Source organism: Nyctereutes procyonoides, unplaced genomic scaffold, assembly GCF_905146905.1.
Source record: "Nyctereutes procyonoides isolate TBG_1078 unplaced genomic scaffold, NYPRO_anot_genome, whole genome shotgun sequence".
Lineage (NCBI taxonomy): Eukaryota > Metazoa > Chordata > Mammalia > Carnivora > Canidae > Nyctereutes > Nyctereutes procyonoides.
This window is the reverse complement of record NW_026575020.1, coordinates 50,307,069-50,328,967: the sequence shown is the minus strand read 5'-3', so window position 1 is coordinate 50,328,967 and position 21,899 is coordinate 50,307,069. Positions and strand designations below refer to the sequence as shown.

Sequence of the window (21,899 nt, the reverse complement as noted above, 5' to 3'; positions counted from 1 at the left end):
AACGCACAGAGGTGGGGAAGCGTGCAGGACACCAGGACAGTCTAAGTGGACGGCCAGGTGGCATGAAGGACAACAGTTCTGGAAGGGCCCAGAAATCAGGACTCGACTGTGCAGGGCCACGTACGCAGGGCAAAACCATCCATGGCAGATAGACACGAAGAAGATGAAACTGTGGCTCAGAGTAGTTGAGAAATGTTAACCAAAGCCATAAAAATAATATGGGGCAGAAATTGGATTCCAACCTAAAGTGCTTTAGACTGCTGGTCTAGAATTCACCCCAAGTAAACCACCTTTGTCCTGACCCTTGGTTGGGGGGGGGCGGGAAGTAGATGGCTCCATACAGATCCAGCAGCACTCAATAGCACACTGTGTTCTCCCGTCATTTTATGGAAGAACTGCATGTTCTGGAACCCACAAAGACCAGCCAAGCCTCCCTTCACTGCTGGAATGTGCTTGCCACCCCCGTCAGCCGACCAGAGTCCATGCCCCGCCGGAGGAGATGCTAACCTCCTCCCTGCCAGCTGAGGCCGAGGCCTCCGGGACCTCTCTGGCCCCTGGTACTCAAAGCCTGCCTGTTAGGGATTCTGCGGGGTGTGTGCCCAGGCGTGTGAGGGAAAGCACGAGAGCCCCAGGGGGAAACCAGCGTTACGCTTGCACTTGCACGTTCCAATCCCCAAAGGGTGTGATTCATCCCAAACGCGAGCTGAAAACCTTACTAATTTCACCTTCCTGTCCAAACTGCCTCCTTTTCCAGACTTCTACCCCTTCTACATTCCGACGACAACCGACATCGTGTTTTCTGCAAAAAGAAAAGCAAGCTGACTGCCAACCGTGGAGGGAAAGTTCTGGAAAGTGGGTAGGTACACAGCTGCTTTGTTTTCTTTGTGTGTGTGTGTGTAATGCGTGATCACCGATTAAAATGGAATCTTGCTGCTGGCCTGGGCCCCTTCCTGACTCCTAGGAGGCTGGGGAGCTGGACGGCAGTTTCTCCTCCCCTCTCTATCGGAGTTAGGGCTGGGGACAAGGACGCCGAGGCCTCGGGTGACCTCCGCTGGGCCGGGGCGCCTGCGGGAGCTGCATCCAGTCCCCGGGAGGGCCTTGGAGATAGCCCCAGAGGCCAGGGGGGCCCGGCGCCCCGCTCAGCAGCCTGCTTTCCCCAAAGCAGCTCTCCCCAGAACAAAAAGCACCCTGTCAAGCACCGTAAACGGTCAGGAAAACATGCCTCCAGACAAAGCGACACTATTCAGCGGCCCCCGAGCCGCCTCCTGCACCCGTCCGGCTCGTTGACCCAACAGCTCACACAGCGTCGGCTGCAAAACTCTGGAAGCAAAGAGCTGTCTGCAGAAGGAGGACGGGAGCAAGACAAGGGGGCAGCCGCTGACGGCCCTCAGGCTTTCTGGTTCGCCGTGACCACAGGGCTGCTGGCCCTGCTGGCGATGCAGGTAAGCGGAGGAACCGTGTCACTTGGGGAGCCGAGGGCACAACAGGGAGGCTGTCACCTGCCCCCGCCCCGGGAACCCTAAGAGCCCCCCCCCCCATCACTGCAAGAGCTGTGGTCCCGAGGGCAAGAGATCTGCTCCGAGTTACTCCGGGAGGCCAAAGAGTAAGGGATGCGCCAGTTCTGTTACTACGAAAAGGACTTTTCTTACGACCAGTTGGGAAGGGTTTGACAACTGCACCAGGGAGGCCTTCCTCCTCCTTCTCTGGGCAGCCAGCCCTTCCAAGTCAAAGGCGAACTTGACCTGAGATTGTCTTCAGCCTGTGCTTCCCGCCCCCACCCCCGGCCCTCTCACCTGTGGAGTTGTCCAGCTTTCTACGACTCCAGTGACTTCTCCATACAGAACCTCAGTCTGTCACCCCTTGGCTAGGCCTTGCGCTCTTTTCCTTACAGACACCCCATCTTTTAGGATTGCATTTCTCCAACCCGTGGTCCCCTTCGTTGTCACAGATGCCCACTGGCCACATTAAAATCCAGACTTGCGGGGGCCCCTGGTGGCTCAGTGGTTGAGCGTCTACTTTCCGCTCAGGTTGTGACCCCAGGGTCCTGGGATCGAGTCCTGCATCGGGCTCCCCGCAGGGAGCCTGCTTTTCCCTCTGCCTGTGTGTCTCTGCCTCTCTCTGTCTCTCATGAATAAATAAAATCTTAAAAAAAAACAAAACAAAACTCCAGACTTGTGCTCCCCTTGCTCCCTCTACTTCCTCCATCAGTACAACCTCCTCCATCAAGACACCCACTCCCAGGATGCCTGGTGATCTCCGGGTGCTGCTCATGGGGCCACAGTGCCTGAATCCCTCTGCATCCGCCCTCCTAGGGCTGCAACAGCTCCAACTGGAGGCACCCGTTCACCTTTCAAGATTCAGCTCCAGCAAGATCCCTCCTCTGCTGAGTCTCCTCTTGCTCCCCACACACCCCATCTTTGATGCTCCCTCCACAGGAATTGCACCCTCTCCCCTTCCCTGTGTACTTAGCAAATTGTTTTATTTCTGGGATGACAAGACTGACTGCCCCACGCTAAACCACTAAACCGTTAGCATCGTAAAGGCAAAGGGCCATGTCTGCTTCATTCTTTTCTTGCCAGAGCCTAATAATGTACTGCCTGGAATGTGTTTGCTTGCTGGATCTGTAAAAAAAGAGAGAGAGAGAGAGAGAGAGAGAGAGAGAGAGAGAGAGAAGGAAAGAAAAAGGAAAGAGGAAAGGAGGGAGACAGAAGGAGGAAGAAAAGTTTCTGTGCTTTTTTTTTTTTTTTTAAGAAGGATGTCCAGCATGGTGCATTCTTACTCTATGTCCTTTTGAGTACTTCCCTTTCCACTGAATGTTTAAAGGTTGAATTGTTGAATTTACAGGTTCTAGAAGAGAAGATAATGGCTTATTTTGTTGCTCTGATTATGGGTTCATTCTATAAAACAAGGGAAAATAGTAGCCAAAAGCAACTACAGAATGCTACGCAATATAAGACTAATATTAGCAATGATTTATCTGAAGAAATTTGGTAATGTAATGAATCAGGAATTAAAATCACTAGCTTTGTGCTAAAAACAAATTTTTTTTTTTGCAGTAAACTTGAATTTGTCAAACGTTTTTAAGTATAAAAACCTTCAGTGACTGACTGCTTTCCTACCCCAGGGGTTGGCAAGTAAAGAGAGGGTAGGGTCCAACTTCTCTCTGGCTTAGAGGCTGACATTCATGCTCAGCTCTGCACACCAGCAAAGCAGGTTAAAACCATAATTCATGATTTTTTTTTTACAGGATTGCGAACCTCTAAGAGATTTTTCTAAAGTACTCAAAAGGTCAGTGAATATGAAAATAAAGAAGTCCCTAGTGATTTTTGTGAGAAGAGCTTCAGTAACATATCGGAGGGAGAAGCCAGATGGCAAGAGATGAGCGGGCACGGGGACGATGGAGAAAACCAGTGGCAACACACTATGAACTTGAAAGGAGTGACGCAGGCAGAGAAGTGGGGCAATTACTAGAAAGGGAAATGCGGGGACACTGTGCATTTCTCAATGCGAGGTAAAGGACTCTTCCAATAGTGGGATGCAGGCCAGGGCCAGATCCGGGGACAGCAGGAGAACAACTCTGTTAACAGCAATGGGGAAACTAGAAAGGGCCACAGACATGGACCTCAACAGAGTTGACACTAACCGTGAGGACAGATCTGCTAAGTCCAAAGCTTTGGGGGAAATCAGAGACGATGAAATAGTTAAGAAATTCCCTAGGATGTGGTTCTCAGATTTCAGGGTGATAGAAATGTCCCGGGGTATTTGTTTAAAAGGCAGTGGCCCAACCTGCCTGGCATTCCGGTTCAATAGGTCTAGGGCAGATCCTGTGATTGTGCATTTAAGGAAAGAAAGAAGGAGGAAGGAAGGATGGAAGGAAGGAAGGAAGGAAGGAAGGAAGGAAGGAAGTCAGTTATTCGGAAGGGGAAGAGAGAGGGAGAGAAGGAGGAAGAGAGCTCCAATTTTTTGTATAAGAACCCCCCAAACTGAGGGTGAATGTGTTACAGATACTAATGGGCCATTCGGTGACATGAGCCTAGGGCAATACTTCTCAAGCTTAACTTGCCTACCAATCTTCTGGGGATGTTGGTAGAACACAGATTTGGTGCAGCAGATCTGGGGTAAGATGGAAGATCCTGCCATTTCTAGTGAGCTCTCTGATGATGCCAGGCTGCTGGGGTGCAGGTCCAGGGACCATACTTGAAATTGCAAGACCCCAGCAAAGGATGGATACACTTTAAAAGAGAGGATTCCCCTATGAAAATCCTGAGTTGGGTTCCTTCATTTATTCAAGCATTCATGCAGAACACCTACTGCGAGCCAAACATTTTCCAGATAAATACCACCCAACATGGGGGGGATAAACACGTCAATGGGGTAAGACAGGAAAAACCCTATATTAGTGCTCAGTAATGGGAGCCCTTCCTTAAATGTTTGTTGTGGTGCACAAAGGTAATCAGAGGCTGAGTAGGGAGTCATAACCTCACGCTCTAAATCCCCAAGCTGCAGACTTCAACGGAAGAAGCCACCATGACAGAAAGGTACCAAGGTCTCTCACAAGGAAGAGAACATTTGAACCAGGTCCAAAAGGACAGGTGTATATATCCAGGCAGAGAAAGGAAAAGGAGGATGTTGTAAAAGGAGAATGGGAGGAGCAGCATGTGCAGGGGTGTGGATTGTGAAAGGGCTCCATGTGGGTGGCCCATAAAGCAGGTCAGGCAGGGCTTCCAAGCTAAGAAGCTGGCTTTTATTGTGGTGGCCAAGAGGAAGCTGCAGGAGCCACCTTGAAGCAGGAGAATGATGATAGATGTTTTGTAGGAAGATACTTGGCAGCATCGTAGGAGACGTATTTGAAGTGACTGGTGATAAAATACACAGGGGAAAGGTGAGTATGAGTACCCATAACAAGCAGTGAGCTAAGATGAAGAAAGAATGCCAGGCAGGAGAGACATCTCTGGTAGAAAGAGCAGGATTTAATGGTAAGGAACCATGGGGAAAAATAGTTTGGGTTAAAAAAAAAAAAGAGAAGAAAGAAAAGAAAAGTAGTTTGGGTATTACCCGAGACTCCTAGATCTCATTGAGAAAAACCATTGGTCCAACCAAGCAGATCTCTATAAACATGGAAAGCAACTCCTCACACTCAAATTACCAATCTCTACTTTAGGAAAGTCCTAGATGTGTAGGGCACAGCTGACCAAACCTTAATGGGCTTAAAGATCAGATTATCACAACAGATAAAGTTAACTCAAGCCAATTTCTAGAATCAATGTTTTTAAAGGTTTAAGGCAGAAAGTTGCCTTGGTCTAAAATAATAAGGTTTAACATAAATGCTAGGCCATCCCTAATCAAGCTCCTCCCCTGTAAAAGAACAGAAGAGACATCTCAAAAGTCAGGTACTATTTTCCCCATAAAGAGATCTAAAGTATAGGCATTCCCCCAGGCGAAGCCAGGGGCAGGTTCCAAGAAGGTCCACTAAATAGAGTGACTAACTCATTCCGGTTTGCCCCGGACATTCAGGGTTTTAAAAGTGGAAGTCCAGGGATCCCTGGGTGGCGCAGCGGTTTGGCGCCTGCCTTTGGCCCAGGGCGCGATCTTGGAGACCCGGGATCGAATCCCACGTCGGGCTCCCGGTGCATGGAGCCTGCTTCTCCCTCTGCCTGTGTCTCTGCCTCTCTCTCTCTCTCTGTGTGACTATCATAAAATAAATTAAAAAAAAAAAAATTAAAAAAAAAAAAAATAAAAAATAAAAGTGGAAGTCCAGGATCCCAGGAACCCACTCACTCCCAGGCAGAGGGTCTGTAGGGTTGGTCATCCTCTAACTAACAAAGATCTCAATAATAGCTTTTCTAGTCCATGTTAGGGAAAGAAGAACAAAGGAACCGTTAGGGTAGGAATTTCCAGGTACATTGTATAAATATTCATTTAACTTTCACAGTATTCCCAGGAGACCCATTTTACAGATAGGTAAACTGAGAATCAGGCAGCTAAGTGATTTATGAGGCTAACTAACAGCTAGTCAAAAGGGAAAGCCTTCAAGAATCCCATAATACATCTCACCTTGAGTATGGAACCTTGTAATCCTCAAGTGAAGCAAGTTTGGTAAGCAAAACAGTTCAGCAGTCCCAAAAGGAAATTTGAGGCAGGGCAAGAGTTAGAAGTCCATTTAGCAAACTCCACGCCTCTAGTTTGCTGCATCCCAAGATCAAAGAGTCTACCATCATACTAAGATAATTAAGGGTTCTCTCTCTTTACGTATATTTCACTTGGGGCGACAAATATGTGTCCATATAACTGATTACTATTGTTATCAAAATATATTTTTTTAGCATTAACAGCAATTTCAAACACTGGAATCTTCCCTACCTCAACCCCATCATTTTCTGTGGTGACACTATCCCTTAACTGCTCTTCTAGAAATCTAAAATCTTAAGTGTGAAATATACATATCCAAATATAATTTTAGTAAGAATAACATTGCCATGATGAAGATGCTTTGAGTCAAAAAAAAAAAAAAGATGCTTTGGGTCCTTTGATCAGTAAGTACACGTTTATACACTCATATTTATGAAACAGGCAATAGGGACATCAAGTACTCTCTACATACACATGAGTTTTCCCACATTTCCCAGCCCCCTTTGCAGTTAGTCTGGCCAATGGGACATGTGTCGATGTGACAGGTGCCCCTCTGGTCTAGGGGCTAGTGAAAAGCCCATGTTAGAACCCTTGGTTCTCCCATTTGCCTTCAAAATCCACATGATCTGGATGGCATTGCTGAAGGATGATAGTCTGAGCTTCATCCAACTTTATAGGATATAAAATCAGTGAAAATAGCACTTTTTGTTAAGTCACTGAGATACATGAGTTACTTGGTTATCCCAGGACAATTTATCCTAGCTACATTCCACTTTCTCTCTTTTTTTCTCAATTATGGAATTCCTTATATGGGTGTTAAGAGAAAAACATCTAAAACTTAAAATAAGGCGAGAAGGTCAACTGCATATCTTTCCATGACATATTACAGTAATGGCTCTCAAAAGTGTGTCACCTAAATCACCAGGTTCAGCGGCATCTCCTGAGATCCTTGTTAGACCTGACAGGAGGTCCCCTTCACAGAGCAGCACAGAATGAGAAACTGAGGCTGAGGCCAGCAATGGCTTCCACAAGCCCTCCAGGTGATTCTAATGCAGGTTTACGTGTGGGAACCATCATTCCAGAGCACTAATTGTCTCACCTGCTATTGTCATTTGTATCTATATCTTAGATATACCTAATAACTCCAACAGTTCATCTATAGCCCTGAAGTATACTAACCAGTTTTGCATTCAAACTAGCATTCTTATACCAATGCTTTTGCTCCAGTGTCTATAAATCCTCAGTCTCTTGATTTCTCCCATGAGCCAGCTTTGCTGCCCTCATTAACAAGTCATAAAAATACTGCATATATGTTCACTATATATTTTTCACAATTTAGAAATTATACTTTGACAATGGCAGCTTGGATAATCAATGTGAAATCTTTTAGAACTCCAGAGATGAATAGAGCTTGAAAAGGACAAGAGAAAAACGTGTAAAAATGGCATTCGGAGATTCTGCTTGAACCCTGTCCACTTAACCACCACAGAGTCTGCTGAAGGATCAACTAGCTTTCGGAGGTTACATTTTTACCTGGATATATCTCACAAAAAAATGGAAACAAGTCAGAGTCATGCAAATATGAGAAGGCCGCCCAAGAATACAAGGACTCAAAGAGGTAATCAGTAAGAGGAGGGGGCAACACCATCTCAGCACGATTAACATTGGGGCCGGGTAATTTTCTACAGTCAGGGGTTGTCCTGTGCTTTGTATAATGTTTGGTAGCATTCCTGACTTCTACCTGCTAGATCCTCGTAGCAACCCCACCCTACTTGTGACAACAAAGAAATGTCCTTAAACATTGCCTGATATACTCTAGGGAGTGACAGCACTCAGTTGAGACTTACTGGGTGAGAGGCAAATTCAAAGGTCAAAAGAACCTTTTGACACTGCAATGATACATCCTATTGCATTTCTACAATGCAATAATCCAATTATGACACACCTTTTCATAGCTATCATTTTCTGACTTATGCACTCTAACTTCTAGACACCATGGACAAGACTCTAAACTGTGTCAGGAAAGAGAAAGGTGTGGGAGAAGAGAATATGTAATTTAAAAACGTTAGAAAGGAAGGGATGGGATAAACAAGAGTTTAAAAAGAGCAGAAGGTAAAGGATCAGCAACTGGTGTTGTTATGACGTGTTACAACACAACTTCATAAGTCTCTTCTTCTGGAAAAATATGAAGAAAGCAGTAAGGCTGTGGAAGGGATAATAACACTCAACCAATATTCCATTTGCTCCCCCATGGTTTCCAGCCTTCCTTCCAGTTGGGTTGGCCCACATGATCAGTTCTGGCCAGGGCAATAGGTCACTTTCAGAATGAGCAGGAGGAAACCCAAGAGCTATTCTCTAGACTCCTTCTTTTCCTTGTCTTCTTGGAGACGGAGGAGGTCATGTGATCCACATGGCGCAAATACTCAACAGTGGAGCCCCCATTCGGGTGGGTCCCTGCATCACCAAGTGGAGTAGAATTCCCTGCCAATTCACTTGAGACACATAGTATGAGCAAGGAATCACATTTTTCTTGTGTTAAGCCACTGAGATTGGGGATTATTTGTTACTGAGTTTACCCTGACTACCATAATGAGAATAACCCCACTCCAATTAAAATTCTACTAAGGTCCTGAGAATTCATATCTCAATTTTTCTTCATCAAAATGCCCATTGCCAAATTACTATGAAATTTATACAAATAGACCACATATGGAACTTAGAGTTGGCTGTCCATCCAATTTGCTAACAAAATCACAGTTTAGCTAAAATAAAAAAAATGGGTGGCAACGTGGGCAGGGTTGGTGGACCCCTCCACCAGCCTCAAGAGATGGAACACAACTAGTTATGCCAGGGTCCATGGCCTGGCAAACACCCCTAGATCTAACAATACTTTTTACATTTTCACAGGGTTAAGGAAAAGATGATATGGAGCAGAGACCATATATGGCCTACAAGGCCCCAGATACTCACAATCAAGAGACTCTTTACAGAAAAAGTTTGCTAACCCCTAGTCTATGCTAACCACAGCAACCACTCTGCTAGTCTAGTTTTGAGGGTGAACAAGTAACAGCTTTTGGCTCCAGGTTTGAAATCTGAGAGAAGTCTGCTGGGAGCTACTGGAAAGCTTTTCCTTCTTGATTAATATAATAATAATAGAACCCAGGGGGAAAATGCCCCTTGTCTTCCTGCCTATTGATGTCGCCATGTTGCATCATAATAGCCATCCTTTGACCAGAAAAAGTCAAGAGAATCAAGACTCAAAGGGATACCATTTAAAGCCAGAGCATGGTGAAATGACTGAATCGGCCAACCCTGGGATGGTATATTTGCAATATCTTCATAGAGGGGGTAAGAAGCTCCTATTGTTGCAAGCATGGTCGTTGGGCATTCCATTACTCATGGAGGACAGAATCCTATTCTCCTTCCATCACCCCTCAATAAATCCTCAATAAATGAAGCAACTCTTACATCTCCAGTACAAAGGAAGCTGAGAAGCTACAGTAGTCCTGAGACACTTGGCTACCAGCTGGGAAACCCCTCAGAACATTGTAGGCTACTCCCCACTCTCCCTCCAAAATACCATGATCCTCTAACTCTCACTTCAGAAAGAAAGCACTAAATCCTTGATACCCAGGCTGGAATATTAAATGCCTGAGCAATTCCAGGGTCACAAGATTAGAATCTTCCATTTGTAAAATGGAAGATGAAAACAAAAACATGATTGTTGTGGGGGAAAAAAATGCTCTTGGATTCCTCAAAAATGTCACTACTCACAAAATAAAATTATCCCTGTATCTATATTTTCAAATGAATTTTGATCTATCTTGATAAAAGTTCCTTGAATGTGCCTTTTGAATTCCCTACATCTCCCAACATTAAACAAAAAAAAAAAAAAAAAATCACCTTTCACTTAATCGATTAGGCCCTTTAAGAAACACCATCAGATTGTGTATGCACTCATGATGATGTTAGAAAGTTATTCCCTGTGGACACAGAACACATATCCTGATCATTTCCTCAGGTAAGAATGGCTTTGGTGGATAATGACTTAATCATTGGAACTTGAAAGCTTTCATCAGGTTCAAAGGCTGCCACCAAACTCGCTGATGGAGAAAGTGCCTCTGGCTAGAAATACTCACATCAGCCAAGTCACATTAGATTCCTGATATTTCTTTTATTGTTGATACCAAACCACAACAAAGAAGTTTCCACTGTGTCACTAGTACATTTGTCTGAATATAACCCTTGAAATCTGAAGAATCCAGTTTTCATAGTTCAAACCTGCAGGCCAGAAACCGTTACCCCTATACAGGTTAGATTTCCCTGGGCATCTAAAGCAAGTGTTGAGGACAATTTTTTTTTTTTCTTTAAATCCAAGGCTGTGGTTCTGAACCTTGGCTGCACATCTGAGTCCCCAGGGAGCTTTAAAATATAATGATGCCTGGCCCTAACCCTAGAGTTCTGATGAATTGTTCCACATACAGCCTGGGCAATGGAAACACTAAATGTCCCCCCAGGTGATCTGAATATACAGTCAAGGTTGAGAATCACTGACCCAAGGTCAATGGTGATATCGAAGAAAACATAATTAAAGAGCTCCACCAAGAGAAAAAAATAACTAAATTGCATTTGCAAACAGCCAAGAGAAGAGAGGAGCAAAGTTTCCTCCCACTATTTAACATTTCCTCCCCAAACCAGAAAATCAGTTATTATAAATCAAATTATTATATGATCAATTATTGCAAATTATTTCATTAATAACAACTTATTAAATATAAAAATTATATGCATATAATTAAAGAAAGGAGAAAGATGGCCAAGAGTAAGAGACCAAGATTAGGGAAAGAAAATAAATGTGTTTGGTCCCTTAGTCATAAATCTTAATTGCACCTCTGCCCTCATATCCATACCTTCCTTAAATAGCATAGCAAAATCTTTTTTTTTTTTTTTTTAAGTGCACCGGCTCAAGACCGTAAGCTGAGGTCAGCAAATTAGTGCCCACTGGCCAAATCTGGCCTTGCCACCCGTTCTGGTAAATAAAGTTTTACTGGATACAGGTCGTTGATTGATTTCCATATCATCTGCCTGCTTTTACACTAGGCAGAGGGGCAAGAGACCATCTGGCCCATAAAACCGAATATCTGCCCCCTTTCCAAAAAAAGTTTTCAACCACTGCTCTAGTCTATCAGCTGGTATCCTAGTACCAGGCATAAATATATCTCCCTTTCATGCTTCTCCCACTAATGCCCATGCCGGAGCTCTGCACGTCTGCTCCCTGCCAAGGCCGCAGCTCGGCCTGCTTGCCCCCCCCCCCCGAAGGGCACCTGCTGTACCTCCCAGTCACTCTGCTCCCTCCAACCTGCTCGGAGTCGTTCTTCACCTCTGACCAGGATGTCTCAGTGCACCCAGCAGAGGGTCGCCCTGTGCACTAACCAGCTTTCAGCCAAAAAAATAAAAATAAATAAAAATAAAAGGGCACCAAGGCTCTCGCCACCTTGCTGCAACTGAACGTGCTCCCCGTTAAGAAGCAAACAAAGATACTTGACATAGTGCTTCTCCACGAGCTGAGTTCCAACCTCCCTAATCAACTTCTGGTTTCTGCCTAATTAAATTTAATGTTCTTCCTCTGCTCGACTACTTTGCTAAAACCTAAGCAAGGTGTCTGAACAGCATCCCCTACCACTGTTTTGCCAAACTTTTAATGACGCCAGCAAAAACCAGAGGTGATTTGAAGAGCCCCCTTATTATATGTGCTTGCTTGTACAATCCCCCCAACCCTGGGGTCCTGGGATCAAGCCCCTTATTATATGTGCTTGCTTGTACCTCTGTGTTTTTCAATACAGAATGAAGCTCTGGTTTACTTTCCTCTTTTGGAAGGAAGATGGAAGGGAAACACGTGCGAACCTACTGCTACCTAGAATTAAAACTTCCATAGGAGACAAGCAAGGGCTTTAGTGACTCGATGATATGCATTTGCTGGTAAGATCAAATTTCTTCTCTTCTCTGTAAAATACCGTCTCCACTTCAGCAATCTGGTGCTGCGTTAGGGACTCAATACGCAGATGCCCAGGGAAGGGGCAGAGAAAAATCTCTCCCATTTCCTGTCCTTATTCCAAATATCATTCCTTTCTTCTTAGTATTATATCAATCTTGACATTCCCAATGTGTGGGGGCTGGTGACTCTGCTATGGAGGCTGTTCTGTGCTTCATAGGGTGTTTGGTGGCCTCTCTGACCTCTACCTACTAGATGCCAGTAGCACACACACAGACACACAATCCCTGCCAGTTATGACAACAAAAACGTTTCCAGACACAGCCAAAGGTACCCGGGTGGGGGGCAGCCGTGGCACTTAGTGGAGAAGGACTACTACAGGAGGGGAGCTAGCCCCACAGACCCCACCTTCCCACACTTTAGCCCCTCCCTATTGCTACCTCCTTAGTTTATGCCTTCATCATCTCTCTCTCTCTCTCTCTCTCTCTCTCTTTTTTAAAGATTTTATATATTTATTTATTTCACAGAGAGAGAGTGCACAAGTAGGCAGAGTGGCAGGCAGAGGGAGAGGGAGAAACAGGCTCCCCACTAAGCAAGGAGCCCAATCCAGGGCTCAATCCCAGGACCCTGGGATCATGACCTGAGCCAAAGGCAGACACTTAACCAACTGAGCCACCCAGGTGCCCCCTATGCCTTCATTATCTTTTTTTTTTTTAATTTTATTTATTTATTCATGAGAGACACACAGAGAGAGGCAGAGACAGAGACAGAGGGAGAAGCAGGCTCCCTGTTGGGGACCTAATGTGGGACTTGATCCCAGGACCACAGGATCATGTCCTGAGCTGAAGACAGACTCTCAACCACTGAGTCACCCAGGCGTCCCCATCACCTTGAACCTGGAATGCTTTAATACTCTTGCCCTCCACCTCCCCCAGAGCTCGTGTATCCTCCAAACAGACACAAAATCACCTTCAGGCTCCACTACTTGCTGAGCCTTCTCCACAAAGTGCTCTCAGATGAACAGAGCCACTTCACCAGTTATGTACCCCTCCACAGGGACAGCCTCTATACACACACACACACACACACACACACACACACACACACAGGTGCCTCTGGGTTGGTTCTCTTTGATGGGCCATTCCAGCTCCAAAGCATCCCTGTGGGATGGGCCTTACAACTGCTTCACTACTTAACTGTGCCTTCTGCCCAGGCCCATTTTCTTTTGCTTGCCTTCAAGTGCTAGTTGCAATAAGGCTCTCCAGCAAATCTCCAGCATGTAAAGCTCCCTCTCTGGATCTGTTTCCTGAGGGACAGGACCAAAGACACAGAGTTATCTTCCTAAATTACAAATCTGACCATGTGGCTTCCCTGCCAGCCATCCTGCACTGGCTCCCCACCACCTACACTGAGGAATCTTAAAGAATAGTTACCAGGGCACCTGGCTGGCTCAGTGGGTCAAGAATCTGACTCTTGGTTTCAGCTCAAGTCATGATTTCAGGGTCCTGGGATGGAGCCCCACATCGGTGAGCTCCATCCATGCTCACCGGGGAGTCTACTTGTACCTCTCCCTCTGCCTCTCCCCCCAATCTGTCTCTCTCCCTCTCTCAAATAAATAAATAAAATCTTTAAAAAAAAAGAATAATTATCAGAATGACATACAAGGGCATCTCCATCACTACAGTATGGTAAAACAGCTCTTTGCAGTATGAGCCCTGATATGTGGGTATTTGCTGATTTCCATGGTATAAATATTTCCACCACTATCCATTTCAAGCTACCACCAGTTTAACGACCAGCTTACAAAATTACTGGCTATTTAATAGATGGCTGTTATGAACCAGACAGGAGCCAGCTCCAGCATGCTACTGATAACCCCTGACCATTGTTCCCTTTCACTCATACTTCATTTCAGCCATGACAAATTCTTGCAGTTCTCAGACCACCAGGATGCTTTGAGGTCCTGTGCCCTTACTCATGGTGCTTTCTCTGTCTAGAATATGCTTCCTTTCTCTCTGACTCATGCAAACCTACTCAATGTTCTGGATTCAGCTCAAATAAATTTCTTCCATAAACATTTTCAAGGTTTACCCCACCCCATCCCATTTTACTCAAAGGTTGAATAGAACCCTCTTGCTTTTGTGTCCACAAGTACCAAAAATACTTTCCTATCATAGTGTTCCTATTATATCTGTGTGTTTAGGTATACATGTGTGTGTTTACAAAACTGTACTGTCCAGACTGTAACTCTTCTGAGGGTAGGATCTCATTTATATCTTTCTGGCACATAAGATGCTTGCAAAATATGTTTTTTGAATAAACTAAAATCTGGCTTCACTTCCTGGTTCAACTGTATCATCAAACACAGATCTTAAAGGAGACATCTTAAGGAAAAAATACTCTATTACCCACATTTAAAGAGTGGGTTTGATCCCTGGTTCCCTATCTCCAGAATGTTACAGAGAGGCAAAGCTTGGGCAAAGGCTGGGCCTGAGCATGACCTCTAAGGCTTCATCCCAAGCCCAGTAGTCTCTGAATGGAACAGAAAAGCACTGGAAACTAGAGCAATCTTTGTAGGCCCAGGGAGATGGCCCAGGTGGACTGAGTGGACACCGCCTGACCAGGCAGCGTGGAGATCAACCTTCCCAAAACCTATCGCCTCAGACTAGGAGTTGCCACCAGGTTCTCACTGTGCTTGAGATTTAAACCAAGCTTCACACACTCATTCTTTGCCTACTACTTGAGAAATACTGCATCTTTAAAAGAAGAATAGAAGGGACGCCTGGGCGGCTCAGTCAGTTAAACATCACCCTTCAGCTCAGGTCATGATCCTGGGGTCCTGGGATCAAGCCCCAAGTTGGGCCCCCTGTTCAAGCAAGTAATCTGCTCCTCCCTCTCCCTCTGCCCTTCCCCTGGCTGCTGCTCCTGCTCTCACTTGCTCTCTCTGTCTTTTTTCCTTCTCAAATAAATAAACAAATAAAATTTAAAACAAAGAAAAAAGAACAGGGGACGCCTGGGTGGCTCAGTGGTTTGGTGCCTGCCTTTGGCCCAGGGCATGATCCTGGAGACCCGGGATCGAATCCCACATCGGGCTCCCCACATGGAACCTGCTTCTCTCTCTCTGCCTGTGTCTCTGCCTCTCTCTCTCTGTATCTCTCATTAATAAATAAATAAAATCTGTAAAAAAAATAAAAATAAAAAAGGACAGAAATGATAATTAGCCACTCAGAGGAGTTTGAGGAATAACTCAGTTTTGCTTTTAGGTCAAAAACAAAAGTGTACTCCCCCCTCAAAAAAAAAAAAAACAGAAACATAAAAACAAAGAAGAATAATGCAAAGTCATTCAGCACCTGCTTGCTATGTATCAGTCTGTTCTCAAGGCTTTGTATATATTCACTATATATGTGTGGTTTATATACTATATTATACATATATAAAGTTAGGTATATACATAAAATTATGCGCGCCACATATTATACATATATAAAGTTAGGTATATAGTTATACATACTATATATTATACATATATAAGCTTATGTATATAAAGTTATGCATACTATATGTCATACATCTATAAAGTTATGTATGCACATATGTAAAGTTATGTATATTACGTATATATAAAGTATATTATGTATATATAATTTTATATATAGTGTTATGGCATATGTTATTATGTTATAGTAGCTTGTTACATAAAACAAATATAAAAAAATAAAACAAATACAAGTGGGTATGCTATACATTACAATAATATATAATAACACAATAAAGGTAATAATATGGTATCTACAAATATAACTCTGGGGTGTGCACATAATACAATGATATATTTAATGTTGTATGTTATATATCATAACACATACAATATATATTGTGATATATAATATTGTGTTATAATACAACAAGTATTGCCCCCATTTTACAGAGTAAGAAACAAGGAGGTTAAGTAATTTGCCTAAGGCTACGCAGCTAATAAGGGGAAGAGCCAGGATTTGAACTCAGGTCACCGGACTCCACAATCCTTGTTCTTGATCACGTGAAGAGGAGGAGAAAAACAGTCTCCCTTATAATTTTTCACCACTGTCATCAAAGGATTGGCAATGGCCCTTTCAAAGCCTGTAAGCTGGGAGGGCCGGCCCCCACCCTCGACCTTGGCAAGGGGCGCATGCAGATCACCTGCAACGGTGCCACCCGGCCAGCCCTACCGCACCTACTACCACCTCGGGTATCAAGGGACGCCTGCTTTGAGCAACTTCCCCATGTGGAAAAGCCACAAACCCCAATGACAGAAGAAACCAGAGGCAAGAAAAAAAGAAAAAGGAAAGGAAGCACCTCCACGGCCAGCAATGAAAACAAACGCTCTGAGCAAGGCTGCAGCGAGCCAAGAGGAGACACACCACCAGGAGGACATCCGGCCCGCGAACAGTCTGTCCACTGACCAGAAGGAAGGAGCCTTCTCGTTACCTGGGGCGGCTAAAGAAGCAAACCACAGGGGCCCGGAGCAAAGATGTGGCTGAAGAGAAAAGCAAAAGCAAAAGACGATGGCAAATGAAAAGAGTGAAAAGAGCCTTGGCCGCAGTGGTGGCCGCAGCTGGGAGTGGGGCCAGGATGGTGACACTGCCTGTGGCAAGGCCCCAGGCCAGCAAAGCGGGGGGAGGGGGGGTGTGGGGTTGGACACGACCCAAGAGTCACCCACCAGGGCTGCGAACACAGACCTTAGCAACCCCTCGTGGGCTTTCCACGCACGTGCTCATGCTTCTGAATAAAAACACTGACTGGGGCGCCTGGGTGGCTCAGCGGTTGAGCGTCTGCCTTTGGCTCAGGGCGTGATCCCGGGGTCCTGGGATCGAATCCCGCATCCGGCTTCCGCAGAGAGCCTGCTTCTCCCTCTGCCTGAGTCTCTGCCTCTCTCTCTGTGTCTCTCATAAATAAATACATAAAAAAATCTTTTTTAAGAAAATAAAAAGTTAGACTCCATTTAAATGAAAAGAATAAAAGACAGTGCCTTGGGGAGAGAGTCTTATGGAAAACAGAAAACAGGGTTCTATTAGGACTCAGTGCTCAGAGGACCCAACTTCAGTTTAAAAAAAAAAAAAAAAAAAAAAACAAACAAACCTCTGAGAACTACCGAGCTAGATAACTGGGCCTTTGCTTGATTTTACAGTGGGGTAAGGAGTCCTGAGACAGAAATTAGAAACAGCCAGACAAATCAGAGGTACGCTGTAACAATATTTAGGGTGAGTTCCTGGTGGGTGACAGAAAGAACAGGCACTTAAAGATGCTTCCCTGCTGTGGTCCCAGGCTGACGGGGTTCCCTCCCTTCATCCCTGCGCTGAGTCCTCCCTCTGCTGTGTTCCAGACGCAGTCTCTCAATTTCAGGTTAAAAGGGCCCCGTGTGCCAAATGACCTCAACAGTCTGGCCGAGCTGCACTTCCCTGGACTCGGTCCAGGCTCTTGCCCTGCTCCCTGGCCTGGGCCTGTGCTGGGATACGAGACCCTCTGCCTCCGGCTCTCTCTTGCTAGTAACTGATTCATTGATTCATGAACTGATTAACTCTTCATTCATTCATTCATTCATTCATTCACTGACCTTCCACTGCATGAGCCCCTCCCCACCCCTGCCTGGCCTCTGCTAAGGCTCACCCCTCTGAAGGCCACTCACACCCTTCCTTCCTTCGTATCCTCCCTCTTCTCACCCCTACCTGTTAACCAAACTGCCTTCTGTGTTCATTTCAAATTCCACTTCCCAAACCTGCCTTTGCTTAGGACTCCTTCGTAGGTTGGAAGGGAAGATTACAATAAAACATGAAGTTCTAGGGGCGCCTGGGTGGCTCAGAGGGTTGAGCATCTGCCTTCGGCTCAGGTCGTGATCCCGGGGTCCTGGGATCCCGTCCTGCACTGGGCTCCACGCAGGAAGCCTGCTTCTCCCTCTGCCTATGTCTCTGCCTCTCTCTATCTCTCATGAATAAGTGAATAAAATCTTAAAAAAAAAAAAAAAAAAAACACACAACACAGGAAGTTCTAGAAATCATGCACATCATCAAATCTGCTAAAGGTATCACATTCAATGACCACCAGAGCAGAATTGACTGAGCCAGGGAAGTCCAGCAACTGTGTGTTCAAACACCCATTCCCCAATAAGCTCCAAACACAGCCACCTTGTAAAAGGGTTGGGAGACCCTAAGGTGGGCATTACAGGCAGTACTGAAATGCTGCCTGAAAGGTCGTGGGCAAGAAAAGGCCAGTAAGCTGAGGGCTCCGGAGCACCCCGGCTGTTTGTATCCCCAGCCCACTCTTCACTAGCTCTGTCCCCTCAAGGACAATTACTCAGCATCCCCCCCCCCAACCCCTTGCACTTTATTTCCTCACCTGCAAAAGACAGAAAACACCTCCCTAAAAGGTTAGCAGTGAAGGAGTGTTAAGCTAACAGACACAAAAGGTCTGGCACATAGTAAAGACCTTCAAACACTGGTGGAGAAACTGAGGTACAGAGAGTAACTTGGCTCAGCCAGTCCTGCTCCTACTGATTTAGCCCCACGTAACACGATTCTAAATCCCGCAATTCAATCTCTGAGTGCTTAGAATCATTTAGGCCTCCCCGTGCGTCACTCCAAAAACTTGTTGACTAACGTAAATCCAAGCTGTATCCTTGTACCCTGTTTTCATTCCCTAGGAGAAGCCTGGAGTTTTGCTGCCCAACAGTCAACTGTCAATTACGGGCCTGATTATGTAAACCTGATATTCTTAGACAAAGGGATGGATCTGCCCTCCCCTACCCCAGTTTCCATTAATCACCAGAAGAGAGTACAGCAACCAACACAGCCAGCACCAAAGGAAGCAGCAGCTGGTAAGACAACATGCTACATACCCAAAATACCTTTGTTGCAGGGTAAAAAATAAACAAAGTCTCTTTCTCGCTCTAAACCCTTAACTCCTTAGGTGTGAAGGTACCCAGCCGATCTCCTCTGCAGCCTGACACCCAGAGTCCAGAGGACTGAAACAACTTTGAAGTAAAGCTGAGATGGATACATTGAAAACTGAAGTTGATAGCATAAGAACCCCAAAATAAGGAAGAGAGACCTTTGTGAGGTTTACGTTTTTCATGCAACAAGTCTCTCATCCAAATCACCACCCTGAGAAACAAAGCAACTGTGTGTGTCCTAGCGACCCAATCATTATGCATAAAAATCAAGAGTTCTTTTAGTACTCTTGGGGGAGCTCAGGCATTTACAGACAATTCATTTGTTACCCAAAGAAAGGGGGGTTCATACAGGGAAATGCCTGTGGTAGGGGGAGAATCCTAAAGAGCAATGAATGGAAGGACCAGGTCCCAGCCTTGGGTTTACCAAAAAGGAGATTGTTGAGTGTCTAAATGAAGGTGGTAGTTTTGGGGGCTTGCCTTTCAGTGAAAGGAGAAAAGTACTTGGTTTACTCCATTGAGTTTTTAGTAAGGATAAAACAAACGTTCATCTATGATTTTTATCTTTGATTCCTAAAAACTGTGCACCCCTCAGGGCAATGTCATGCACACAGAAAACGTCGCTTTTGTTAAATGAGCTAGAATTAGCTGACAGGCCTAGTGAAGGCTGAGCCAGCCCTTTTGCTTTTGAGGTCAGTAAGTAATCTAAGACTCGAGAGTTTTCTCTCCACTGCTTAACTTCCCTCGAGTCAAGTTTCCTTCCTCTATCTCGGAGAGTGGGTAAAATCTTTTCCTGATGCAAAGGCACTTTGATTTTCCCATAAATCCCCAGCTAAAGAAAGTTGGTGGCATGCACGCAATGGCCAGCTTAGAGACTGTCGTGGACATTTGTCATGCGTTTGGCATCTGAGCCCCCGTCCTATGTTTGGAGTCCTCCACATCATGAGGCAAAGACAGCCACCCATTACAGAAGCCAGGATACTCATTTTCCCAGCATCCTCTGTACTAGAACATAAGCCCAGGGTGATCACGGCAGACTTGGAATCAGCCCCTCGCGATGTAGACCGGCAGGGACAGCACATGATCCAATCCAGCACTTGACGATGGTAGTGGCAGCTCCATCCAGTTTGGGGAAGCTTTGTTGGCAGCAGTTCTGATGACAACCACACCCCCTGTCCAGTAGCAATGGTGCACGCTGTGTATCTGTACCCCTGGTGGGAGCAGTAGTGTCTGCACCAGCCCCCTTTGGTGTATTTTGGGGTTTTGTTCCAGCTCTGTTGACTCTGATTCTAATTCTCTGCGCCTGTGGGACCTTTCACGAGCCACCCTAAGTTCTTTCAACGGATTCCTTTCCTGCCAAGATCACCAAGAATCAATTTCTGTACATATATTTTTTAAGCTTTTTTTTTTTTTAATTTATGAGAGAGAGAGTGAAAGAGAAAGCACATGAGCAGGGGGAGGAGCAGAGGGAGAGGGAGAAGCAAGCTGCCAGCTGAGCAAGGAACTCAACTGGGAGCTCAATCCCAGGACCCTGGCATGACAACCCAAGCAGAAGGCAGACACTTAACCAACTGAGCCACCCAGGTGCCCCAATTTCTGTACATTTTGACAACAAAATTCTCTTATCAGTTTAGAGATCATCCTCAAGGCCAAGAGATCAACCAAGACCAGCAGAGCACCCTACTTCAACCAGAAATTTCCAGATGATGTGCCACTAAACCTCATGACCCTATCAACCTTTCTATTCACAAAGTACATCACATAGCAGAAAGCACAGGGGCAGAAAAGAAAAGGGGGTTGTGGGAGCCTGAAAATAAGCACACTGTAGTACACTGGTACAGAATGTCAAATCTAGAAGGTTAGATTATCTAAAAATACTTTAGGACCAACTCTACTCTGAAATTTTATAAAGAAGTAGAATGAGGTACCAGGATCAGAGCATGGACTTTTGAGACCAAAAAAAAAAATTTCTTTGAGGGGTGCCTGGGTGGCTCAGTTGGTTAAGCATCTGCTTTCGGCTCAGGTTATGATCCAGGGGTCCTGGGATGGAGCCCTGCATCCGGCTCCCTGCTCAACAGGCATTCTGCTTCTCCCTCTGCCCCTCACCCTCCCAGCTCATGCTCCTGCTTCTTTCTCTCTCTAATAAATAAATAAAATCTTTTTAAAAAACTTGAAAAAAAATCTGAATTTTTGTTACTGCCTCCATTATTGCCTCTCCTCCAATGCCCTAGGGACAGTACATCCCAGACACACCCTGGCAGTATCACAAACTTACATACCACACAGAACATGCATGTTCAAGCTCTTTTGCTTTTCCTATACTCTTTATTCTGACTAAAATGTGTTCTCCTTGCTATTGAACTCTTACTCACCCTTCAAAACCCAGCTCAAATGTCTCTTCCATTGCAAAGCTTTCCTAATGCCCCTCCAAATTAATCACTACTTCTTCTATGTTGTTGAAATCTCTACTTGGCCATTATTCTGCCCTTTAAAAAAAAAGATTTTATTTATTTATGACACACAGAGGGAGTGAGAGAGAGAGAGATAGCATGAGTGGGTTGAGGGGCAAAGGGAGAAGTAGGCTCCCCACTAAGCAGGGAGCCTGACACCGGACTTGATCCCAGAACTCCAGGATCATGACCTGAGCCAAAGGCAGATGCTTTACATACTGAGCCACCAGGTGCCCCCATCTTGCCCTTTTTTAAAGAATATTTGTGCATCCCCTACACGCTGCTCCAATGGTGGGTTCTTAGGACAAGTGAAGGTCCTTAATCAGGGCCAGGGTTAGGTTAAGGCAAGCAAGTTTCCCAAAGAGGCACTCACTCTCAAGTGCAAGTGCATAAAACTGGTCTTTAC

General features: G+C 45.2%; 1 protein-coding gene and 1 long non-coding RNA gene across 3 annotated transcripts in view; one reads left to right on the top strand and one right to left on the bottom strand.

Annotated features, from left to right (window-relative positions):
* MAP2K6 (mitogen-activated protein kinase kinase 6) overlaps window positions 1-21,899 on the bottom strand; it is a 121,398-nt gene that overhangs the window by 76,493 nt on the left and 23,006 nt on the right. The gene's annotated exons all lie outside the window — the stretch shown is intronic.
* Window positions 666-16,733, top strand: LOC129508755 (uncharacterized). The gene is made up of 5 exons (XR_008664235.1): window positions 666-856; window positions 1,166-1,442; window positions 7,520-7,747; window positions 11,973-12,108; window positions 16,050-16,733. It is a non-coding gene; the product is annotated as an uncharacterized LOC129508755 (long non-coding RNA).